The sequence below is a fragment of the Carettochelys insculpta genome, chromosome 11, assembly GCF_033958435.1.
Source record: "Carettochelys insculpta isolate YL-2023 chromosome 11, ASM3395843v1, whole genome shotgun sequence".
NCBI classification, from domain to species: domain Eukaryota; kingdom Metazoa; phylum Chordata; order Testudines; family Carettochelyidae; genus Carettochelys; species Carettochelys insculpta.
This window is the reverse complement of record NC_134147.1, coordinates 17,550,028-17,563,303: the sequence shown is the minus strand read 5'-3', so window position 1 is coordinate 17,563,303 and position 13,276 is coordinate 17,550,028. Positions and strand designations below refer to the sequence as shown.

Sequence of the window (13,276 nt, the reverse complement as noted above, 5' to 3'; positions counted from 1 at the left end):
ACCCCCACGCACACGATTCTCCCTGGCCTTTCCTTGCAGGTTCAGGCCTGACTGATCCCTGGGGCCTGGGCTGGATGGCGGGGGCCTGAGGCTCTACCCAGGGACAGCAGGATGCTCCCAGCAGGACTGTGAGGCTGGGAACTCTCTCATGCTCTCTGCTAGGAGGAGAAGCAGCTTTCCAGGGATGGAGAGTCAGACATGCCGTGGGAACAAAGCCAGAACTAGAGCCCAGGAGTACAGCCTCTACATCCCACCTCTCTCCCACCTTCCTCTGCTCTAACCCCAAGTTAGAGTCCTGGCTCCCAGCCCCCTGCAATTTCCCCCAGGCTCTCCCACTGACTGAGAGCTTCTCTCTTTAGCTGAAATACCAGATCAATGCACATCAATACTGGAATCCCAGCAACAACTTCCAGGGGATGGGGAATCAAAGAATAGTCAGTTTCCCCTGTCCAGCACCGACCTGGGAGCACGGAGCCACTGGGTGTGCAGACCCCACTCAGAAGAGGGTGGATACCAGCTGGACAGGACACACGGAGATACGTGATTGTCTAACAGGTCTGTTCTTGCTCAAGCCGCCTCAGGCTGGATGCAGGGATCCCTGGGGAGAGCCCCTGGCTGGGTTATACAGGCTAGACGGGGAACTCAGAACAGCCAGCCTAGCTTTAGCAATCCCAAATGCCAGGAGCCACAACCAACCCACGCAAAGCCTCCCAGCCAAATGGAACAACCAGGGCGCAGCCCAGGAGCCAAGTCGCTATGTAAAGGGGTCTTTTGGCTGGGGCAAGGAGAAGAAAAGACTGAGTTATTTCGCTGAAACCCAGTGTTTTGTCTTGCAAGAGATCCCTTTACATTCCCTGCATGTCGGGTGACCTAGATGGAAAAAGAGCCAGCAATCAGCAGGGCTGGGCTTTCACAGGCATGCAGCGCAAGCACAGCGAGACGCAGAGAGAGAAACACGGGGCCTGCCTGCCTCTATATATCTTCATCAGAGCAAGATCCGTGGATTTCTCTAGCACTTTCCACCCTCACGGATTCCAGAGCACTCCATGAGCAATATGCAAGCCCGACTCAGAGATCACTACGATGCAGCTGCCTCTGGAGGACAGAGGGGGAAAGCTACTGTAGGGGTCATTTGTACAGGGATCCCTCCCAGGGCTCAAATGCAGCTGCCTCTAGGGTACCATGCAGTGGGGCACAGGTAGAGAGATGTGTTAGGCAGCTGAGCTGGGGACCTCTTTTCTGGATACTTGGTCTCTTGGATTAGAGCACAGGGGCTGGGAGTTAGGGCTCCTGGGTCTGTTGCTAGATCCTAGAAGGGAGGATGGGGTCTGGATTTCTGCCTTCTATCTCCAGCTCTGACCGGGGAGTGGTATCTAGTGGTTAGAGCAGGGGGGCCTGGAAGCTGGGTACTAGCTACAGCTCTGGGCTGGGGGCACGGGAGTCTTCTGGGTTAGAGCAGTGACTCCGTAATCATTTATATCCCACTTCTCTTCCCCCTCCCAACCTCCTGTCTCTTCCACATGCTTAGTCTCCTTCCACTCCCAACAGAAACCAGGTCCCCATGACCTGAGCTATCCCGCCCCCTATCTCCAGCTGGGATGCAGGTGCCTGGATTCCCACCCCCGCAGTAGCTGGGATCCAACGGAAGTGGCAATCACTGCATAATTCAGACCCGTCATGCTGAGCCTTTTCATCCGGCCCGGCTTGTCATGTGGGTGTATGGGGGAGATCAGGCTGTTGCTCCTCTCTAGAGGGCTCAGAGCCAAAGATGAGAGCCCCCCCGATGGTCGGGTCACAGCAGGCAAACAGAAGCCCCTGGAAAATGAGGCTGGTTTAACTTGCTGGTTCCATGTGGTGGGAGCTGGTGGGCTTTGAACCAGGGCTTGCGTTGGGCCTGGGGCAGGATGCGGGGTGGGAGGGGTTGGACTAGCAGTAAGGGGAGGCTGCATTAGGATGGCACGAGCTGTGATCTGGTGTCCCGCTGCAGCGCTCTCCACTCTGACTGGCTCTCTGTCATCATGAGCCTGTCCAGCCTTGTTACCCGGCCCCACCACCACCTCCTTAGCTCCCATTGCACAGAGCAAAGGAGCCAGAGTTTGGATTAAGGGACAGGAGCTACTAGTCACATGCCAGCTAACTCCAGAGCACCCCAGTGACTGGCCATGGAGACCATGTGGCTTGGTGGTGGCTTTTATCCACCAGGCGGCTGCCTTCCCCACTTCCCCGTTCCTCTGGTGCAGGTGAAGGGAATCTGCCCGTCGGGATGGAGAGCTGAGCATGTCACAAGGGCATCACAGATGTTCATGGTGCGAAAAGGGTTGAGAGGGCACAGCAGGATTGGGCAGTTCAGCTCTGTGGGTAGGAAGGCACACGCCGGGAGCCTGCCCCAGACTCCTCCTAAGATCCAGAGATTTGGGACGCTGCCTGCAGTGCCCCCTGGCACCTCTCTATTATAACATTCTTCCCCTTGTGGCATCTGCCTCCTCCGGCCGCTTGCCCCTCCCTGCACCTCCTATATAACACCGCCTGCCTCCCAGATCTCCCAGCACGCTGCAGGTGAGAACTCAGCCTCAGGGGAGGGGCAGGTCACAGTTTAAGCCGGAAGGAACCAAGGCCCGGGAAAGGAAGGGATCATTCCCTCCCCGTGCTGACACGGCAGGAAAGCTGAATATAGAACTCAGGTGTCCTGACTTCCTGCCCCTCCCATTTAACCCTCTAGATCCTACAACCCGTTGCCCTTCTTGGAGTCCCAAGTGTCGAATACAGAGGCAGGTCTGGTTATTCTGCCCATGAACTGGATGAGGTTGGGAGGAACTTACTCCCTGATTCTGATGTTCCTTCCTGCTTCCTCTCACATGCTAAGGGGTCTCCTCCATCAGTGTCCTGCCCCCACCTCCACTGTGAGTCACCCATGGGGCCTGGAGCCCAAGTCATTAGCTGGGCTGGGCTGGAGGGGAGGTGGAATGGAGCACTGGCCTCTAACGGGGGTCTTCTGGGGTAGAGCAGTGACTCCATCATCATCTCTATGTGGGCTCCAAGGGCCTGAGCACACAAGAGAGAGACAGGACGCCTGGTTCAAGCCCCACCTCTGGGTGGGGCTTGTGGGGGAGACTAAGTAGTTACAGCAAGGGGGCCACTGGGTGGCAGGTTGCTTGGGTTCTATCCCTGACTCGAGGAGAGGTGGGGGGCTAGTGGTTAGAGAAGGGGGCAATAGCTGGAATCAGAACTCCAGGGTCTTATCTCCAGCTACCTCCATTTCCACCACACTTACTTTTCCTCTCTGGCGGCACCCCTGCACAGCCCTTTCCCTCCTGCTGTGACTCTGAGGCAGGGAACAAAGCCCCTCACCTTTCCCTTTAAGGTGGCCTCCGTTTAAAATCCCAGCTGGGACTTATGACACATGGTAGCAGTGTTTCCCACGATGACTTTATTATGTAGGATTGGGAGTAAAAAAAGCAAAGAAAAGAGACAAACCCCCCTGACATTTCCCATGAAGAATTGCTCCACTTAGTAAATTAATTTTGACTCAAATAATTATTTGCCTGTGCAAAACCCCCAGCTATTCATCGCTCTGCCATATAATGAAGTAATTGTGGCATTAGAAATTAATAACTTACAACCAGCTGACAGTCTCTCTATTGTTACAGGGAACAGGTAGGGGGAAGCAGAGCTGGGGTTTGAAATCTTCACTCTCTGCCTTTGTTCCAAGAGTGAGCAGTTTTGATGCTTCAATCCAGATCCCTTTTGTCCCAGGATTCATGTCTTTTCACTCTGGTTTGTGGCTTTCTTCCCCCGCCATTCTGGTGGCTTCCCAAGAACTCAGAAGTCCTGACTCCTAGGTCTCCTCCTCCAATCACGACATGACCCCCTCCGCATTACAGCGCTAGGAATGAAACCCAGGCCTCCTGCACCCTGGCCCTGGCCTCATGTCATGATTGCTAAACCCTACTGCTTCCAATCATAGTCTTTCTGTTCAGTGTTTACTTCCATGGTCACAGCTGCTCGCCAGGGGTCCTGAGCCCAGCTGGAGGGCAGAGGACCAGCCGGTGACATCCTGCTGAGGGTGGGGAAAGGACTAAGTATTTGAAAATGGGTTCCATCAGCAGGTGATGAAACGCTCACCTGAGCCACTGACAGTTTCAACACGTTCACGTTCACACCTGCAATTCATTGCTCACCTTTCTGGTATCACAATCACAGAACCATAGAATCCTAGGGCTGGAAGGGACCTCAGGAGGTCATCTAGTCCAGGCCCTGCCTACAGCAGGATCAACCCCAACTTAAACATCCCAGCCAAGACCATGTCAAGATGGGACTTAAAAACCTCTAGGGATGGAGATTCCACCACCTCTCTAGGTAACACATGCCGGTGCTTCGCCGCCCTCCTGGTGAAATAGTTTTTCCTAATATCCAACCTACTCCTCTCCCATAACTTCAGCCCATTGCTCCTTGTTCTGCCGCCTGTCACCCCCAGGACCAGTCTCTTTCCATCCTCTTTAGAGCCCCCTTTCATGACGTTGAAGGCTGCGGTCAAACTGCCCCTCACTCTTCTCTCCTGCAAACTAAATAAGCCCAAATCCCTCAGCCTCTCCTCACAGGTCATGAGCTCCAGCCCCTGAATCATTTTCGTTGCCCTCTGCTGAACCCTCTCCAAGAGTCCACATCCTTTCTACACTGGGGGGCCCTGACCTGGACGCAGTACTCCAGATGTGGCCTCACCAGAGCTAAGTAGAGGGGAATAATAACTTCTCTAGATCTGCTGGAAATGTCTATCACCCGCAGCACATGGGGACAGTGTGGAGAAGGTTGTGGTGCCTGGGTGCCAGGTTGATAGGCTGGGGGAGCCTACGGGGTTCAGAGCTACGAGAATGCAAGAGGTTGTGCTAAATGTTGTGCTTCACTAGGAAAGTGATGGAGTTCTCCTCCTCCCAAGTGCGGGGGCTCTTTGGTACGGAGATGCAGCTGCTTCTGGGATGCAGCACAGGGGATGTTTGTATAGGGATCCCCCACCAGTGCAGAGAAGCTGGGGTGATGCGGGTGCCATACCAGGGTCAGCACTGACTCTGAGGGACTTGATGACCCAGCCCTTGCACCCTGCAGACCCCTGGGTTCTAGGTGCAGTGTAGATGGCCCAGCCAGCATCCCCAGAGAGAAACATTTTCACTTCAGCCCCCACTAGCCACAGTCAGTGACCCCGGTGTTCTCCAGAGCTGCCCCTGCTGGCTGGTGCTGCGGTGGGCCGGGAGATATTCATGTATTAACAGGCGCAAGTGAGACCCTGAGTCCTACTTGTGAGAGTGAAATTGGCTGGGAGGTGCCATAAGGCACCCACCCCATCCCAGCACCCAGCAAGGCTGTTATTTGGGGAGGGAGAGGGGGAACGATGCAGGAGGTGGGGGGCAGCACAGCACAGCTCACCCCCATGCACAGCTGGGCTCCCCACCTTGCCCAGGCAGAGGGGTATATGGGCCTGTGGAGCCCAGCACCAGGAATAGTCCTCACCCAGGGCTGGGCTCCATCAAAACTCATGCCTGCCTCAGCCTGCCTTCCCTCCCTGCCACGTCCTCCTAGCTCCTCTGCTGCCCTGCGGCAGTGGAGAGACCCTGCCCCACCTTCCCCTGGCTGCAGGGGCGCACATGCTGGCAGCAGGGGTGAGCTAGTGGCAGAAGCCACTCTAACCCTGCTGTACGGCAGTGGGCCCACCCCACCCCTGGTATTTTACACAGGCTTGGGGCAGCGGCGCTGGGGGAGGGGGTGGGCATGCAGGAGGGGGGAAGTGAGCCTGGCAGGGGCATGGGAGCATCTTTAAAAGCAGGTGCTGAGCCGCCCTCACCTCTCTCCATGCCCATCCCTAGCGGAGGCTGTGAGCAAAGCACTGGCACAGGGGCTGATAGCACGGGCATGAGCTGGTAGCAGACGCCCCCAGAGCACAGGGCTCAAACTGGGACCCAAGCATTCAGGGCTGGCAGCAGAGCTGGGAACCTAGCACATGGCGCCAGCAGCAGAGCCTCTAGAGCAGGCGTGTCCAACCTGCGGCCCGCGGGCTGCATGCGGCCCTGGACAGCTAGTAATGTGGCCCCACAAGATTGCAAACTTTTAACATTATGATGTGATTTATATACATTAACTATACTATATATTTTATATGCGGCCCAATACAATTCCTCTTCACTCAATGCGGCCCAGGCAAGCCAAAAGGTTGGACACCCATGCTCTAGAGCATGAGGCTGGTAGCTGGGATCCCAGACACTAGGCTGCAAACCAGGGGGTGCTGCAGTACCCCCAGACCTCTAGCTCCTGCACCTATAGCCCAGGGGTAGCAGCACCAGGAGACCCGACCTCCCTGGGAAAGTGAGGCACCCTGCCTCGTGCACTCCACTCCCTCCAGAGACTGCACTTTCTCCCTGCATCCCCTGTCCTGCCCCCAAACTCCCTCCTGGGGCCCCCACCCCTCCTGTCCCCCAAACCCTTGCTCCAATCGACAGCCCGCACGCAGCACTCAAACACCTACCCAGAGCCCGCACCCAGAGCTGTCCCGTCCCGAGGATGGTTTAGGGCAGCTTCCCCAAGCCCCATGCTTTGGGAGGACCTGCAGCAGCTGTGTCAGTCGGCCCATGGATGAGTCCCAGGGTGGCCTGGGGGAGTAAGGAAGGGGCCTGGCATGGGGCAGCAGGAGCAAGAGCGACCCAGCAGCCTGCTCTGCTGTGCCAAGCTCCTCTGTCCTCTCCCAAGCCGCTCTGGTGAAGGGGAGGACCTCAGCAGCAGGAAGTAGAGTGGCCAGGCCCCGGGGCAAGAGTGGACACCAGCTGGGAGAGGGCGGTGGGCTGGAGCAGACTGCTGGGGCAGGCAGCTGGGACCCCAGATGAGGTGAGAACAGATGGGAGGGCTGATCTACCCTGCAACAGGGCCCAGGCAATCCTACAGCTCACATTGCTCAGGGGAGGAGGTTTGGTGAGGCAAGACAGGGCAAGGGGGAAGGAGAGGACCAGGAGAGGTTAAGGGGGTGGATGAGACAGGGCTGCGCACAGAGGGGACAAGGCTGGCTGTGGTGGGGGCAGGCAAAGGCCCTGCACACCCCAAGGACAGACCTGCCCATTTCCCTCACCCCATGCACACTCTCTCTCGAGATGGGGCAGTTTCAGTGGGGAGAGCGGCAGGCGCTGGGAATACTGGGCACCACCAACATCATTGCAAACCTGCCCTGTAGGGACATTTACACTGCCCCACTGGCACCTCCAAGTTCCTATCTCACCTCCCCACACACAGCCCCACCGACACCTCCCAGCTCCTATCTCACCTCCCCACACACAGCCCCACCGACACCTCCCAGCTCCTATCTCACCTCCCCACACACAGCCCCACCGACACCTCCCAGCTCCTATCTCACCTCCCCACACACAACCCCACCGACACCTCCCAGCTCCTATCTCACCTCCCCACACACAGCCCCACCGACACCTCCCAGCTCCTATCTCACCTCCCCACACACAGCCCCACCGGCACCTCCCAGCTCCTATCTCACCTCCCCACACACAGCCCCACCGGCACCTCCCAGCTCCTATCTCACCTCCCGACACACAGCCCCACCGACACCTCCCAACTCCTATCTCACCTCCCCACACACAGCCCCACCGGCACCTCCCAGCTCCTATCTCACCTCCCCACACACAGCCCCACCGACACCTCCCAGCTCCTATCTCACCTCCCCACACACAGCCCCACCGGCACCTCCCAGCTCCTATCTCACCTCCCCACACACAGCCCCACCGGCACCTCCCAGCTCCTATCTCACCTCCCCACACACAGCCCCACGACTACTCTTGCCCCGCATCCCCCTACAGGTCCCTCCGCTGGCTCCCGTCCACACGTATTCCCCATGCACGGCTCTGTGTGCTCACCTCCCCATGCAGTCACACCGCATGCCTCGCCCCCAGCCCTGCCTGCTCAGTGCTCCCCACAGACTCACCTCCTCCTCGCCATGCACAGCCATGGACACATAATGGAACCCAGTCTCAGACTGGAAATCTTCCTGCTACCGTAACGTTGCTAATACTGCGATTCCAGTGGGATGCCTATTATCAGCTGGGGTGTCTTGTGGCTACTGCCCGTCCTCTGCTACACTCTGCCATCTCTGCTGGAACCTAACTGCTACTGTAATACTACTAACAACGCACATGCAAATAATGGAGCCTTTAGGTGCTACTGTAGTGCTATTAATAAAGCTCATGCCATAATGAGGTGTCTATGCACAACCGTAACGCTGCTAATAAAGCTCACACCATAATGGGGCATGTACACACAACCGTAATGCTACTCATGAAGCTCATACCATAACAGGTCTCTTGGCACAACCGTAATGCTACTAATAAAGCTGACACCATAATGGGGTGTCCACACACAACCATAATGCTACTAATAAAGCTCATACTATAACAGGTCTCTGGGCACCACGAGAATGCTACTAATCAAGCAGATGCCATAACAGGGCTGAAATTTCACTTTGCAAGGTTCCATATGCAGAGAGTGAGGAACATGGCCCTGCTGGGGAGGGGCTGGGCCCCACCCTGGTGGGAGAGTCGTTGCTGGCATCGCTCCAGCAGTGGAGGCGGAAGGCTGCTGCCAAACGGAAGCCTAAGGGGTATAATTAAGCATGGAAGGCTGACGAGTGGGAGCAATCAAGGCTCTGGCTGCATCAGTGCGCTTGGTGTAATGCAGTAGCAGCTCTAATCACCACCATCAGGGATGGCAAGGGGCCAGCTCCTGACCTCACCCGGCTGCAGGGACTACCACACCTGCGAGGGGCTTTGGGGGCCAAAGATACAGCCACTGGCATGGGGAGGAGGGGGGTGGGGAAGGAGAGAAGGCAATGGGATTGTTTCCCTCCAGGGGGCAGAAACTCTGATCCAGCCCTAGGGCAGAGGGACGAGGACCATGGGCCTTTTCTCTCCTGGAGGCATTGACTCAGTAAACGCTCCCGGAGACAGTAGCAAATGGGTATGGGTGTCACTGCTGATGGGGGCCTCTTTGTGAGATGAGCTTGCCAGGTGTCACACTAGCTCCTAGTAGGACTCAAGCCCCCACCACACAGAATCTCAGGGCCAACGCATGCTTGGCTCGGAGCATCAGTCAGCAGCTGAATGGGCCACAGAGGATGAGTTTCCCTCTGCCCCTTCCAGTGAAGGAGGGCTGCATTGGAAACTGTCCTGCTCCAAGTCCTGCACCTCTGCAACCAAGACTGAGAAAGTCTGTGAATGAACTCCACAGGCATTTACACCCTGCATTTCAGACATGCACAGTCCGAAACTGATCCCGAAACCCCACAGCCATACGCAGTTTGCACACATACGCAGTTTGCACACATAGAGCTGTACACACACGTTTCATACCATCTATTGGATTGTTATCCACAAATAACACACCACAAGCTGCTTCACCATTGTGTATTATATACAGGCAGCCACACATCCAGAAGTGCACACCAAAGCTACTGAATTACACATGTACCCAGCTACCAGGACCCTCCAGCTGGTCTCCAGTCTCACTGCAACAAGAGGACATGGGCTGAGCTCTGCCAGGACAGCTCCTCCCTTGTTGGCCAGTCAGTGACCGGGTGAGCCAAGGAGTTTCCACCCCGCAGCCTAACTCAGCATCCGGCTGGGGGGGTGGGGCACAAAGAAGCCAGAGCTCTTGCACCAAAGTGGTGCACCAAGGTCCCAAAGAGAGTGTGTGCGCGTGCGTGTGCGCATGTGTGTGCGTGTGTGGGGGGGGTGAAGCTCCATGAACCCAGCCCCCATCATTGGGGTAGGGTGGGGCAGCCGAGATGGGTTCAGGATCAGGAGCTGCCAGCTTTTCCTTTCACCATCTCCCTTCACTCCACCTGCCCTCCCCGCTCCAACCCTCCTCCCTCCAGCCACCCATCCCTCCCCCATACTCTCACCTGATCCTGTCCATTCCTCTCCGGCTCCCTAGCCGCTCCTTCCACCCATCCCTCGCTCACGCAGCCCCTGCGTCTTCCCCATTCCCCGAGTGAGCCGCACCGCAGGCCTCCCCCATCAAAGCCCCCACGTTCCCCTGCCGCAGCTGAAAGCATGAAACTGGTTCACTGGGAGATTTTCTCCTTAATTAAAAAGTTACCCCAGGCTTTTCGCAGAGATTTCTCTCTTCGTTAAGGATTCTGGCTCTATCGTGGGGTGCTGGGGAGGATGGGACTCAGCAGCCGGGGGGCGGGGGAGCATAAGCACCTATCTGACTATGGAAGCGCACCAGTGGCCATGCTTGCGCGTTCCCAGGTTTCTCTACGCCTTGTGTCCGGGTGTGCCATGAGACACACGTAACCCTGGTGCACAAGTGTGCAAGGAGATACCCTGATTCCTCCCCGCCCCCACTGGCACACATGCTTCCCTGTGCTCAGCTCGCAGGGCTGGGGGCACAGCAAAGCACAAAGGGGTGTGGAGGAGCATGTCCATGAGGATACGTGCGCATGCCCCCACACAGTCCCCCCAGCCTCTGCAGATACTGGAAACCTGCTCAGGGTAAAGGTGGCACAAGGCTCACAGCTGTGCCAATGACGTCTTCAGCCCAGTCACTGATCTGCCCTTCACACTCCCCTCCCCTGTGCTCAGGCCTGCAGACAACTCGCACTCGCAACGCCCCCTTGCCAGCTCTGAATTCAGGAGCCAGCTGGGCTGTCGGCTCATTGACCAGCAAAGGAGGGTTGGGTCAGGCCAGGCTGGTGGCCAGGTTCACCCCCTTCCCGCGCCACCACCACACACCAGGGTGCAGCAGGGAGCAGGGTGAACAAGCTAGCTGGGACCACCTCCCCTGAGCCAGCCAGCCAGCCCACCCGCACCCCGAGGTCAGCATGGAGCTCCCGGGAAGGGCAGGGCCTGGCTCTATCCCTGCATTGGCCCGGTACAGCTGACACGAGCAGCAGGCTGGGAGAGCCGCGGGCAGCCCAAGGAGTTGGAAGACAACGGTACAGGGGCTAATGCACAGTGAGTTGGAGGGGGCTGAAGAAGAGACACTAGGATGCTGCAGTGCCGGCCCGTGGGGCTGGATACCAGCTCACGCGGTGGTGCCCCTCCCCCAGCCTGCAGGGATGCTGCCCTGAGGGTTGATCCAGCTGCACCTGCCTAGCTCACGTTACCAGCCATGCGGCAAACACCTGGATGTGGCGGGAGCAAGCGTGTGCCTGGCTCCTGGGGGAGGCAGTGCCAAGGTCATGAGTGAAGCATGGGGGAGCAGCTTCTCAACGGGCCTTTCGCCTGTGAGGGACACGGGTTCCGATCCAGTCCCAGGGCCTGGAGGTTCCCTACTGTACCATCAGCCTACCCCCCGCCATCAAGCTAGGGAAAGAACACGGGAGTCTAGACTCCCAGCTTCCCCCCAACCGCCACTCCTCTCCCAGAGCTGGGGATGCAAGCCGGGTGTCCTGGCTCCCCTTTCCGTGGGCAGCGCCTGTGCCTGAATGCAGGGAGCTCTCCCGGACCCAGGTGAGGGCAGACAGGTCAGGCTGTCGGCCCGTGTTAGCCTGGTGTGGTGGTGACGAGGAGGCTGATGGAAGGAGAGCGTGCTGGAGCCCCCGCAGGGACCAAGCAGTCATTCCTGACATGCTGGGCGCTTCCCGGCCAGCGCAGCCGCTCCCCACCGCCACACAGCATTAGCTCAGGTGTCTGGGCCCAGCACACACCACAGGGCAATCACAGAGACCAGGGTGCCCTTCTCACAGTGCCAAAAGTGACGCCCAGCCCTCTACTCCGTCCCCCACCCAACAGCTGCAGGCCGCGGAGCAGGGAGCAGGAGTCCTGGCTCCCAGCCGTCCCCCCTAGCCCCTAGACCCCAGTCCCTTCCAGAGCCGGGGAGAGAACCCAGGTGTCCTGGGACCCAGCACAAAGGAGCTGTTCCCTCAGTCAGGCCTATTGCTGCTACTGAAACACAGCCAGTCATGTGCAATCTCAGCCTCCGGCACAGCCAGCCGCGTGCCCCTGAACCAGCCAGTCCCTCGCCTTGGGGCTGATTGGAATCGCTGCCCCTTGAGGGGAAAGCCCCAGGCCCGGGTGCCTCACGTGCAACCTCACCCCACAGCAGGGCTTTTGGCACCCACAGGTGCAGGCAGAGACTCATCACCTCCCCCGCCAGATGTTAGTAAGTGCTGAGCGCCTTCTTCCACCCGCAGCAATACCAACAAGGGTGAACGGGACCGAGGAGCTGGACGCAGCCCACACGAGACGCTCCGCCGGCAATGGGCGAGAGCCGGCCGCGGGCAGCGTAAGCAGCTGGCAGCACGTCCGGCCTCTCCTTGCAGGGGGCGCTGCAGAGCGCAGGGAGGAGCACAGGCTGTGCGGGGAGCTGCTGCTTACTCCAGGGTGGGGTGCGGCGGCAGGAGGGCGCACGCCCGGGGGCAGAGCATGTGGGGCAGGCTGCGGCACGCAATGGGGCGAACTAACTCATCCGGTGACGGTGCAGGGCGGGGACTGACTCAACAGAGAGCGCTGTGCACCCCCTTAGCCCCTGGGCCCAGCCGGGCTGGGAGTCCCCTCTCCACCTCCCACCCCGCATCAGATCCCTGGGCCCATCCAGCCCAGCGCCCCCAACCCCTCTGTCCCAGAGCAGATGCCTGGGTCCTTCCAGGGCAGTAGCCCCCCCGCCCTAGATCAGACCCCATTCCCTTGGTACCCCCCACACTGCTCCAGAACAGACCCCCAAGCCCATTCAGCTTGGTTTTGTCTTGCCCCCGATTCTCCGGATCACACGCAGGGGCCCACCTCCTGCCACCTGCTCCCCTCTCGGCTACGCACGCCCACAAGCGAAACAGCCCCAGGCGAAGGCTGGCTGCCAAGGGGAGGGCTGCGCGAGGCAGAGCTGTCCACACAGAAGCAACAGAGAACTCCCAGCAGCCTCTGCCGCCAGCAGAAACTTCACTTCGCCGCCCCGCCACGTGGGAGGCAGCCAGGTGCTGTGGTGGAGGCCGGTACAGAGGTACCCTGAGGATGGCCCCTGCACTCGCACTGGGGATGCTTCACCTGCACCAGCTGCCTCAGGCTCCACCGCTGGCAGCGATCATCGGGGTGTCGGCATTGGTGCACGGGAGTCAAAGGCGGGCACTGACGTGACGCAGCTGTGTGTGCGCGGAGCGGGAGGGCGGGTGCTCCAGCCTGGTGCAGGTACATGATGCGTTGGCACAACACGCACCAGGCAGCTGTGCCCCAGGGTGGTGAAGCACAAGGCGCAGCCCTTTTCTGAGCCAGTGTTATGCTTTGAGGGCAGGGGGCAGCTG

General features: G+C 58.7%; 1 protein-coding gene across 5 annotated transcripts in view; it reads right to left on the bottom strand.

Moving 5' to 3' along the window:
- NRXN2 (neurexin 2) overlaps positions 1-13,276 on the bottom strand; it is a 302,332-nt gene that overhangs the window by 84,965 nt on the left and 204,091 nt on the right. The window lies entirely within an intron of this gene.